Source organism: Nicotiana sylvestris, chromosome 1 (genome assembly GCF_000393655.2).
Source record: "Nicotiana sylvestris chromosome 1, ASM39365v2, whole genome shotgun sequence".
Taxonomy (NCBI): domain Eukaryota; kingdom Viridiplantae; phylum Streptophyta; class Magnoliopsida; order Solanales; family Solanaceae; genus Nicotiana; species Nicotiana sylvestris.
In genome coordinates, this window is record NC_091057.1 from 40,200,477 (window position 1) to 40,212,517 (window position 12,041).

Consider the following 12,041-nt stretch of genomic DNA (forward strand, 5'->3'; position numbering starts at 1 on the left):
TGGATGTTTGGCAAAGGGAAGTTGTCTTTGGGACTTGCTTTGTTCAGTCCTGATAATCAACACACACTCGATTTTTCCCATCTTTCTTGGGCACTGGAACCACATTAGCCAACCATGTGGTGTATCGGACCACTTGGATCACCCCCGCCTTTAACTGTTTGGTGACCTCTTCTTTGATTTTGTCACTGATGTCAGTTATGAACTTTCTCTGCTTTTGTTGGACCGGAGGATAATCGGGTAAGTTGGAAATTTGTGTATCACTAAATCAACACTCAGTCCTGGCATATCATCATAGGACCAAGCAAACACATCTTTGAATTCGAACAAAAGTTGGATCAATGCATCCCTAGTTCTTTCATCCGTGTGAATGCTTATCATGATTTCTTGGACCTCTTCTGAACTACCCAAATTAACCGGCTCGATTTCATTTAAGTTTGGCTTAGGTTTATTCTCGAATTGTTCCAGTTCTCGATTTATTTCCCTAAAAGCCTCATCTTCATCATATTTTGGTTCTTGATTCATTATTTCACAGTTGGACAATGTGCTATGATCTGGGCATCAAGTCCGCAAGCATGTCATGTTATTTAAGTCTGCGTTATTAGAACTGAAAGTAATAAATAAGAAAAGTAACAAAAATCAGAAAGAATAAAAGAAAGAGATTCATAGACGATGAAATATTGTTTTCATTTCATTGGATTTGAAGATAGAAGGGTTTACATTGAAATTTTAAAGACAATAAACTAAAAAGAAACATTCGAGTTACACCATGGAATAACTCAGAATGCAGAAAAGGTGGCAAGACTAGACTACCGGGATTCCAGCCTGACTGGGAACAGAGTAGCCTTCCAATTTTGCAGCTTGGCATCGGGCCCCATAAATTGCACCTCAGCAATGCTCGAGCCTTCACCCGGTTGGACCATATGAGATTCATATAACATTTGCCTCGTGGCTCCACATATGTCCTCAATTTCCTCTGCCGTGAAGGCCTCATCTTCTTCTTCTTCTTCTGTGTACTTGGGCTTGATGAATGTTTTGGAGAGATGTGGGACCGGCTGAGGTAACACCCAACCATTGCTCTTTCATTCATTTTCCAATGTCATATCAGTTTTTGTGGCATGAAAACCCACACCGAAGAACTTCTCGCTGGCAGCTAAAGTGATAGGTTCTGTGATACCTTGCAAAGATACCCCGAACCCTTTCCCAGGCTTATAACTGTGCTTGATCATTTCAGTAGTGACCATGAGTGACGCATTTGACAGAAAGGGTTGAGGACACGGGCTACCTTCCTCACATTGATCTGCGACCACAACCTCAAAAGCTTGATAGACTATGTGCCCGCTACCTTCCCTAGCTTCGAGACATGGGACTGATGGGTCCTGGTAAATTGATTGCTCGTCTTCTCTATGAACCACAATTTACTGATCTTTGTGTTCAAACTTCACTATTTGGTGGAGGGTAGAAGGTACGGCCCCTGCAGCATGGATCCAAGGCCTTCCTAAGAGAAAATTATAAGAGGTATCCATGTCCAAGACCTGAAACATCACTTCGAAATCCACAGGACCGATAGTCAAGATCAAATCAATCTCTCCTATTGTGTCCTTCTTGATGTCATCGAAAGCACGCACACAAACATTGTTAGGCCTGATTCTCTTAGTCCCAATTTTCATTCTTTACAAAGTTGAGAGATGGCATATGTCGACCCCCGATCCGCCATCCACCATGACTCTTTTCACATAGTACCCTTCACACTTAACTGTCAGATGGAGAGCTTTGTTATGGGTGGCCCCTTCCGGGGGCAAGTCATTCCTACTGAATAAAATCTGGTTGACTTCGAAGAATCGTTCCGCCATCCTTTCCAGTTGCTCAATAGTGGTTTCAATCGGAACATATGCTTCATTTAGGGTCTTTATCAACACTTTCTGATGCTCAGTCAAGCTTATCAGTAGATATAAGAGCGAGACCTGAGAGGGAGACTTCCGGAGTTGGTCAATTACCCCGTAATCCGCATTTTTCATTTTTCGAAAGAACTCCTCTGCTTCCTCGGCACTAACTGGCTTTTTGAGCGGGAAGTGCTTCTGCTTGGCGTTGTTCGCTTCTTCCAGATTGAGGTACTTCCCAGATGGGTTGGTTTCATTTACTTCCCCTATGATTTCTTTCCCCTTGTAAGTCACAATTGCTCTGTTGTAGTTCTAGGGGACTGCAGTGGGATCTTTCATAGGCCTTTGTAGTGCGCGGCTGATGATCAAGGGCTCGTTCAGCCTGGGTGAAATTACTGGTCCCCGCGCCACATAAGTCCCTTTGGGTACATACATCTTGGGTCCCTTGTTTAGCTTGAACCTTTTAAGAGGACTCAATGCCAATTGTTCATTCCAGTGAGCTCGGGGAACATAAAGAATGGTGTCTTTAAGGGGTGTTGCCCCTGTTTTGGTTTCCCTAGTCTTTTCTTCACTTCGAGGAGTGGAGTTACTCTTTTTCTCCCTCTTATCTTGCTTTGCAGCAGTCTTTAGCTTCCTTTCCACATTGGCGATGGCAATGATGGCTTTTAGAGCTGGGTCAAACTCTTTATCTTCACAAATCATACCAATAACTGGCCCGTTGTTGTAAGCCGGCAATGGGTTGTTGGTCACATTGGGGTTCTCTTCATCTTTCAGCACTACCCTCTTCTGCTCTATTAAATTTTCGATTTCCCTTTTGAGAGTCCAACAGTCTTCAGTGTCATGCCCTTCTGCTACTGAATGCTAAGCACATTGAGTACCGTGTCCATAGGAAGGTGATTCTGGGTTTTGCCTGGTTTGGGGTACGGGTTGCAACAAACCCATTTGGACCAGTTTAGGGAAAAGTCTAGAGTATGATTCACCAATAGGCGTGAAGTTTGTTCTTCTAGGTGGCTCCCGGGCACGGGCATTGTATGGAAAATTATTTTGTGAGGGACGAGGATTATATGAGGCTTGATGAGGAGGGTTATTTCTAGGAAGTGGAGCTCAGTTTTGGTTAAACTGTTGTTGTGGACGAGCGTATGGTTGGGCATTCATTACCGCATAAGGCTGGGGAGCCATGGTATAAGCCACATCCTGGTGGGAAGTAATCTCGGGGTTGGCAGGGGTTCCTCGGACTTGAAGCCGCCATCGCCACCTCTTCTTTCTTTTTTCTATTTTCTACACCCCCTGACCTGCTCTGGATTGCTTGGGATGTAGCTCTTATAGCAGACTGGCTCAATATACATCCTGTCTTTAAACCATTTTCAACCATCTCCCCAATTTTGATAGCCTCAGTAAACGGCTTTCCCATTGCAGACATCATATTCTGAAAGTAGTCCACCTTTTGGGCTTGTAAAAAAACACTGACCATCTCGGTCTCGTCCATCGGGGGCTTCACCCTGGCCGCTTGTTCGCGCCACTTAACAACATATTCTCGGAAACTTTCTGAAGACTTCTTTTTGAGATTAGTCAGGGAATTGCTGTCTAGAGCTATGTCTATGTTGTACTGGAATTGTATGACGAAATCTCGAGCCAAATCATCCCATATGTGTCTGCGAGATATGTCTTGATCCATGTACCACTCAGATGCAATGTCAACTAGACTCTATCCAAAATAAGCCATTAGGAGCTCTTCTTTTCTGCCTGCCCCTCTTAATTGATTTCAATACCTATTGAGGTGGGCTATAAGGTCCCCATGCCCGTCGTACTTTTCGAACTTGGGGGTCTTGAAACCGATAGGCAAATGCACATACGGTTACATACATAGATCAGTGTAGGATACGGTATTTTGGCCGCTCAAGCCTTGTATATTCTTAAGGATCTATTCCATGCTCCTCATTTTCCGAGTGATTTCCTCTTGCTTGGGGTTCTTTGTAGCCTTCTCTTGTCCAGCGGTAAGCTCGTACCGGAGATGTTGAGGGTAAGAATTGGTGGTGAAATGGGTAGGGTCTGGTGGAAAAGATGGTACTTGGAAAGTGAAGTATGATGGATCAAAGCTTGGCTTGGGAAAAGTTGGTTGTGCCGTAGCCGAGGTTGGTGGTGTGGTGAATATGTTAGAGACCACTCCCGAAATCACCTAGGAGCGAACCTCAGAAGGTGTTCCAGTGAAGTGAGCGGAGATGGTGGGGTATCCAAGTGGGATATTCGGGTAACTTATTGGGACGTTGGAATTTCCACTTGCTTTGGGAAGTAGCTCGGGGAAACCAGGTATGGCATTTGGCGGCTCTCTACCGCTGGACCAAGCGTCCCACATTTCCAACACGCGGAGGCGCAGTACCCTATTCTCTTTAGCAGCCGCTGACTCTGAGGTTGGGATAACCGATAACGGGCTATCCTCTGGGATGGGAATTGTTGGTGCATGACCTTTTGATGACATTTTTACACTTCACTTGGATCTTGTAAAGTAAGGGTGCAAAGCCAGGTTACCACAAAATCAACTACCTTAGAACAAAACCTATACTCAATAGTAAACACAAAAAACCGGTTAGTTTGAAGCAATTAACACATAGGGAATCGCACATTGGGGGTGTGATGCACCTATACAGTTAAATGTGTTTCTACATATTTTGCAACGATTGCATGTCTCATCCCAGCTTTTGTTTATCCCCGCTCTTTCCTCTCGCTCTCTTTTGCACTCTCTTATTTTTCTCTCTTGTTCTCATCCTCTTTTTCTTGTTATCTCTCTTTTCTTTTTTGTTTTTTCTTCTTGATTTTCTCTTTTCATCATTTTCTCTTTTATTTGAGTTATTTAAAAACCCATGACCGGATCTGATGGGGATTGCCTATGTATCACGACACCGCGTGAATCATATTATCACGTAGTTCAAGGAATAAATGCGAAATAAATAAAACATTTTTTTGGGTTTTTCAAATTTTCACTAAAACAAGACTTCTAATTTTTCTCTATTACAAAGACTCAATCCTACATACTTGAGAATTGAAAACTAAAACAGACTCTAGGAATGAAATACAGACTCGAAAAGAGAAAACAATCAGGAGTACATCAGTGCCTCCAATCCTGCCATAGGAACACCAACTGGTCTTACTGCGGGCCTACGCTCCATGTCATCCTGGAGGCGATAGAGATCATCCATTATCTGGCGAACAAAGATCATTACTGTGGCGAAGAAGATGGACCTGGTCATGTCCTCGCGCTTCATCACAATATAGTCGGCGATTCTTCTAACCCTTTCCCTAATGATGCCCTTTTCTTGCAACAACTGCACAATCTGCTAAGATCTAGCCTCCAAAACCTGGGTGGCCATATGATTTTGTTCTTGCAAATGTTGTAGGTCTCCTTCTAGTTGTGCCATCAAAGCATAGCAATGTTCTCTCTCGGCTTTAAAGCTCTTGGCTTGTTTAGTCATTTCACCCTCAAGGCTATTAAGCTCCTTTTTCCAGCCCATGACCCCTCTGTCACATCTTTCCTTCAACTGTCGAATGAAAGTTGCCCGTTCTTTTGTATTTTTGGCCAACTTTGTTCGTACTTTTACTAGCTCAGACTCAGTCTTTTGCAAATCATCCTCACAATCACATACTTATTGTATAAGGTTGTAGATGAGCCTTTCATCTTTTCTGCTTCTGCCCGGGTTCTCGGCTGCTATTTTCAGTTTTCGAACTTGGGCCTGGAGAGCTTCATTTTCTTGGGCCAACCTTCTTCTTTCACCTTCAGCTTCTTTTGCCTGTAAATCATTATTGAATACGACGTTCCTCAATTCTTCTTGAAAAACGTGAATGGTGGCTTGATATTTTTTCTCCTTCTCTCCCCAGGCCAATCTTTCCCGAACTTTATCATCAAAAGCTTGAACATGAGGTCTTTTGGCGGGCCTTTCAGGCTCGAGCTCTGGCTCATTATTCGCACAAAACCTTTTCTCAAACCACGCAGCATAATTTGGATCCACTTCTCCTCCAGCAAGATCATGTACCTGGTTGTCACTTTACAGATATCGGCAACTATTCCAATCCCGTTGGACTAAAGCCTCAGGCAGTGTTGCTTCTAGGTGAAGCTCAATGACTTGGGTACTCAAATCTACATCTTCGGGTACCACTTGATACCTTCTCAATTGCCTTAGAATTTTTTGTGGTGCATATGATTGGATACTCCTCAGTCCCATCATCATCAAGTAGCCTTTTGAAGTTGTCATGTATATGACTTCCATTACCGGAAGTCATCCTATGGTCCATTCAATTTGACTTGCTTTCAGAGTTCTTAAATGGGATACCCAGGCCTCATACCCTTCTAGAGATTTATAGTCTTCCCCCCTTTCCTCATAATTTTTGATGAAGTTGTTCCCGTCCGAACCATAACTCATGAACCTGGGGTGACGGCTGAGATGTTCGATCAACCACACTTGAAGAAGAATATTGCAACCCTCAAAGAATTGAGCTTCGGATTTGCACTAGGTCAATGACCGATAAATGTCTGCCAGCACTAACGGAACAAGTGTGTGATTTTTCTTGGTAGTGAGGATTTGTGCAATTCTGGCCATGCGAGTATCTATTGTCCTTTTTGCATTTGGAAAGACCATGATACCCAAAAATGCCACGATGAAAGCGAACTGACGATGAATCTGCCAAGTGCTTTTATCTTGTCTATTGTTTAACCCCTTTTCATGCGTTTCAAACCCAGCTGAGTGCCCGAACCTGAAGTACAAGAAGTAGAAAGAATAACATCCTTTGCTTACATAGGCCTTCTTCATTTGCTTACTTATATTTAGAAGATCAAAGAACTTGTGCACAGAGGGAGCCCTCGGGAATATAAGTTGTTGTTTCCTCAAGTCCTGGCCAAAGTCAATGTATCCGGCCATTTCCTCCAGAGTAGGGGTGAGCTCGAAATCCGAGAAATGGAACACGTTGTGGACAGGATCCCAAAAGGTTACCAAGGCTTTGATTAAATCCTCCCGGGGTTCGATGCTCATGATGTCTATAAGGGGACCCAACTGTTTTTTTACCCAATCCTGGCCATCTTTATCTAAATCATTCCACCACATGCGAAGCTGCAGCTGAGCCTATTTTATGACCAACTGTGATGGGTTCTGAACAACATTCATTTGTGATGGGTTCTGGACAGTACTCATTTGTACATGTGGAGGGTTAAGGTTAGGGTTGACTCTTGTGGACTCTTTTTTGCAAAACAAGTTTTCAATTTCTAAAAGAAAATCAACGGACAAAGACCCCCTTTATGCTACTTTAGCAAAGATGGTCGTGTTTGTAAATGTGGCCCCTTCACAATTCCAAACAAATTTTGAGGGGGGGAAAGTATTTTATGGAAAAAGACACCTTATTGACAGACTTGCACGTTCTTCCCGAAAATAGCCTTTCGACAATTAAAAGATAATCTAAGGCTATTCCGGTAAGAACGACTTAAAAATACAACCGAAGATGGGTCGGCTTATTTTTTTGATCAAAGCCCTAAACTACACTTTACTTGATTATTTTTTGTAAAAAATGAGGCCGAACCTTATGTGGGTTGCCTACATATCCCACATCCGATAAGAATCAGACCTGCGTAGTTCGTTCAATTTTGACACAATTGGAAAAATATGATATTTGACTCACTCTTTTTGAATTACATTTTCCTTTTTCCCCTTTGTTTTCAAAAAATTTGGCAGAGTTTCGAGACATTTTTAAATACTGGAATTTTAGAACTTGGTAAATTCTCTATCCTACCTCACTCTTTGTTTTTCTCTTGATTTTCTTTTCCTAGCCGGTCAACATGCAAGCCGAAACAAATGAATATTCACATAGCACGTAGGATGCATCAGGATGGTCTTTATTTCGGGTACACTTATCCTAGACGGACTCAACCCCTGTGTTGAGTCCCTAAGGTCAAATGCACGTAATACAAATAAATGTTCCTACTAGGGATCCGGCATGAAGTTATGTTATTCTAAGTTTAATCCTGGGGGTGTGTTCTAGACCTGGCTTACCCGAGCGGACAAACTCAAGTCGAGGAGGGGGCAACGTACCGGGAGCACGAAAGTCTGCCCGGCCTTGTTGCTTGCCCAGCCCCGTTCTATTTGGGTATAATTCTAATAGAAAAGTGGGCCACGCGAACGTGAGCACCGTTTTTTCAGAAGACTCGGAATGGAGGCATAAAGAGACATTTAAATACAGTTCAAGTAATATCAAAGCAGTAAATAAATGGCAATTATCACATTAAGCCCACAAAATACAGTAATATCAACAATAAGCCAAATAAAATCATATTAACAAGCTCGAATTCTTGAACCCTGAACCGGAAGTTCTGGGTGCTTATCCCAAGGAGAGTTGTCAGAGCTGTCACACCTCCTTTTTACACACCCGAGGGTATATGGGAGTTTTTCCAATTAAAGTGACATTATTCGAGATGAGATTAATTAATTTATTTTCAGAATCGCCACTTGGAATAATTTATTTGGTGTCCCAATCACCAGTTTATTTTAAATCCCAAATCGAGGAAGTTTCGACTTTATTTTAAAAGTCTGCGAACCAAAAATTCTAGATAAGGAATTCTGTTAACCCGGGAGAAGGTGTTAGGCATTCCCGATTTCCGTGGTTCTAGCACGATCACTTAGCGATTTATACTTGGCTTAAATTGTTTAACTACTCATTTTTAGGACCTATGTGTATTTATCTTTTTACCGCTTTTAATCACTTGATTTGTTCATAATGAAAGAAATTAGTTACGCGTATGTATACTCATTTTACTTGGCGCGTCAAAAATCGTGTCACGCGTACGTGTCCACAATTAATTATCCTTTATTATAAAGTTCCTCCCAACACTTTTATGCCATGGTAGATCTCAATCTTGGATTAAAAGTCAATTGGATCAATTGTATGTATTAGTCAAAGAAAATTAAATATTGAAGTCTTTAAAATCTGACAAGTGACATTTGTATTCTTGCTCGAACGAACCACTTTCTAATTATAAGGAGAAACAATACGATGCGCCTTGGCAAGATAGACTTGCCGAGCATGGAGGATAAAGAAATCTATTAAGAAAGTTTAGTTGAAGTTGCGCGAACGCATACTTCGATTTTATTATTTTTTTGGTATCGTAATGTACGTAATCACGATAATTTATTTATTAATATGTGCCTAAATCATACTAGCACATTTGAATGTTTTCCTAATCTTTGAAATTATTGAGAGGTCACACGAGTTATGGATATTTGTTGGAGGCCACATGTTTTAACTTTTAGAATTAACAAACTATTAGTATTGGAAGAAGTTCGGCATGCGGACCTTTGTTTTTGAGTGGGCTCGAGAGAAAATATTTCACCTGGCCCGATTCTCTGTGAAATCATTTAAACCCGTACGACATAATAACTTTTCAAAACCAACAAATTCACCATACTAAGCATTTGTGGATTCACCAAACTAAGCCCATATTGACGAGGATCACATATGCAAGCAGTTTGCATCAAGTAATGCCTTCCCCAATTTTGTAAGCTACTACTATATTACTAACTACGGGAGATGAAACATAAAATAGGAATTCAATTCAATTCATGTCATCTATCTTCACTATATATTATCAAAAAGAGAACCAAAGGAAAAAGGACAATTTATATTACTGTATTTGTAGCTAAAACTAAACAGACAACGAAAGTAAAGGTAAAGTGATATTCCATACGTGCAGCAATATTCATTGATATAAAACAATAATTAAACAATGCAATAACACAGTTAGCCTAAAGATGTTACAGTTGAATCAACCATGCAATACAAAGACCATAATCCCAACAAAACAAGTCTCATTGCCCCAAATTAGAGCACAAAAAACATTACATGTTCTAATTTTCATGAAAGTGATTTTCAGTAAACAATGATATAGGCTTTGAATTACTCGCAAAGGAAGATTAACAAACCTGAACCCGAACAGAAAACGCAGCGGCGCTGGAACCTCGCCGGCAACTCGAACGCTACCTCACTTTGACAATGATTCCAACAATGTTTTGGTGATGAGTTTCAGCAGTGGTTTCACAGCTTATGGAATGAAATACTGGTGTATTTTTACGGTGGTCAATTTCGGGGGTAAGGAGCCGGTTTCAACTTCGTTTTTTTGTTTTGATTTCTAGACCCCTATTTTGTTCTCACCGTTCTCCCTTTTGATTTGGTCCAGAGCTGTTGCTCCAAGGTGGGGAACGGCCGGTTCTCTCTTTTCTCGATCCCTTTCCTCTATTTTTTTTTCTCGTTCCAGATCTCCCCTCTTATTCTTTTCATTCCCATGTTCCAGATGTTCTCGTTTTTTTCTCTATATTCAATCCCTCTGTTTTTCTATCTTTTTCAAAACCCCTCTTGTTCTTTTTGCCGTTTTTCTTTGCTTTAGAGTTGTAGGAATTCTGCTTTTCTTTTTTAGCTCTCAATTCCGTTAGCTCCTCCTCTAGTTACCTAATTTTCAGTTCTGCTTCACTTTTCACAAGCTTATTTTTTAAGCATGCAACCTCCTCCTCTGAAATGTGAGGAAGAATATGTATATGTAGATCTCCTTAGCTCTTTTTTTGGTGCCTTTTCGTGTATTTGTGTGTGTTCAAGAACAAAGAAGTTGTTGTTGTTTTGTTTTTCAGATTTGGAGACAATGGTCTCCTTTTCTTTATGGAATCTGATGTTTCTTTTGTTGTCTAGGTCTCTAAGGGTATTGGGCTTGGGTTATTATGGGTTAGGTCCGAAAATTAGACCTAAAAATGGATTGTTTGAGCCCAAATTTATTCTTTCTCGATGAACGAGACTAAAAATACGACCTCATTTACTAATTAATCTTACTTAAGAAATAACTATTAAAATAAGATTAACCATTAAAAAAACCTATTTTTTTGGTATTTTCAAATATCATATTAAAATAAAAATAAGATACTATTTTTGTATATCTTTTTTTTTAGCTTTATGAAAGGTACATAAAATAAAATATTTTTTGTAATTTTTATTTTTGTGACGAAATAAAATAAAAGAGTCAAAATTAGTTGAAATAACTATATTAGGCATAAACTAAATATTTACATGCTAAAATATATAAAATCTTGTGGAGGGTCAAAAATCACATGTCTACAGTGACTTTGTTCAACTGGCGGTAATCAAGACACATCCGGCATAATCTCATCCTTCTTCTTCATAAATAACACTGGTGCACCCCAAGGTGATACACTGGGTCTAACAAACCCCTTTGCTAACAACTCCTCAAGCTGCTCATTCAACTCCTTCAACTCTTTAAGAGCCATATGGTACGGTGGGATAGATATAGGCTGGGTTCCTGGAGCCAAATCAATACAGAAATCAATATCACGATCCGGTGGCATGCCAAAAAGTCAGAAGGAAACACATTGGCGAACGCCCGGACTACTGGAACTGAATCAATCATCGGAGCATCTGTTGTGGTGTCCCGAACATAATCCAGATAAGCCAAACACCCCTTCTCGACCATATGCCGAGCCTTCAGGAAAGAGATAACCCGACTAGATGTATCAACGGTGGAACCCTTCCACTCCAACCTCGGAAACCCTAGCATTGCTAATGTAATAGTCTTGGCATGGAAATCTAGGACGGCATGATATGGAGATAACCAATCCATGCCTAGGATGATCTCAAAGTCAATCATATCAAGCAACAGGAGATCCGCTCTAGCTTCGAAACCACAAAATGTGATCACACAAGACCGGTAGATCTGATCCACAACCACATAATCGCCCACAGGAGTGGACACATGAACAGGAGTGCCCAAGGGCTCAGGAGAAATAAACAGGAAATGAGCAAACAGAAATGACACATATGAATAGGTAGATCCTGGATCAAATAATACTGAAGCATCTCTACAACAGATGGAAATAATACATGTGATGACGGCATCTTAGGGCAATGCATCTGGCCTAGCCGGAAGGGCATAGAATCTGGCTGGAGCGTTGGTTAGCTGGCCTCCACTTGACTGAGCAGTAGCTGGCTGACCTCTCCCTATCTGGCCTCCACCTCTAGGACGACCTCTACCAGTCTCCCCCCCCACCTCTAGACGGCTGGGCAACCGGTGCTAAAATCATAGGCTACTTACCCTTCTGTACCGCCTTGCCCCGAAGCCTGGGGCAGGTCCTCTTC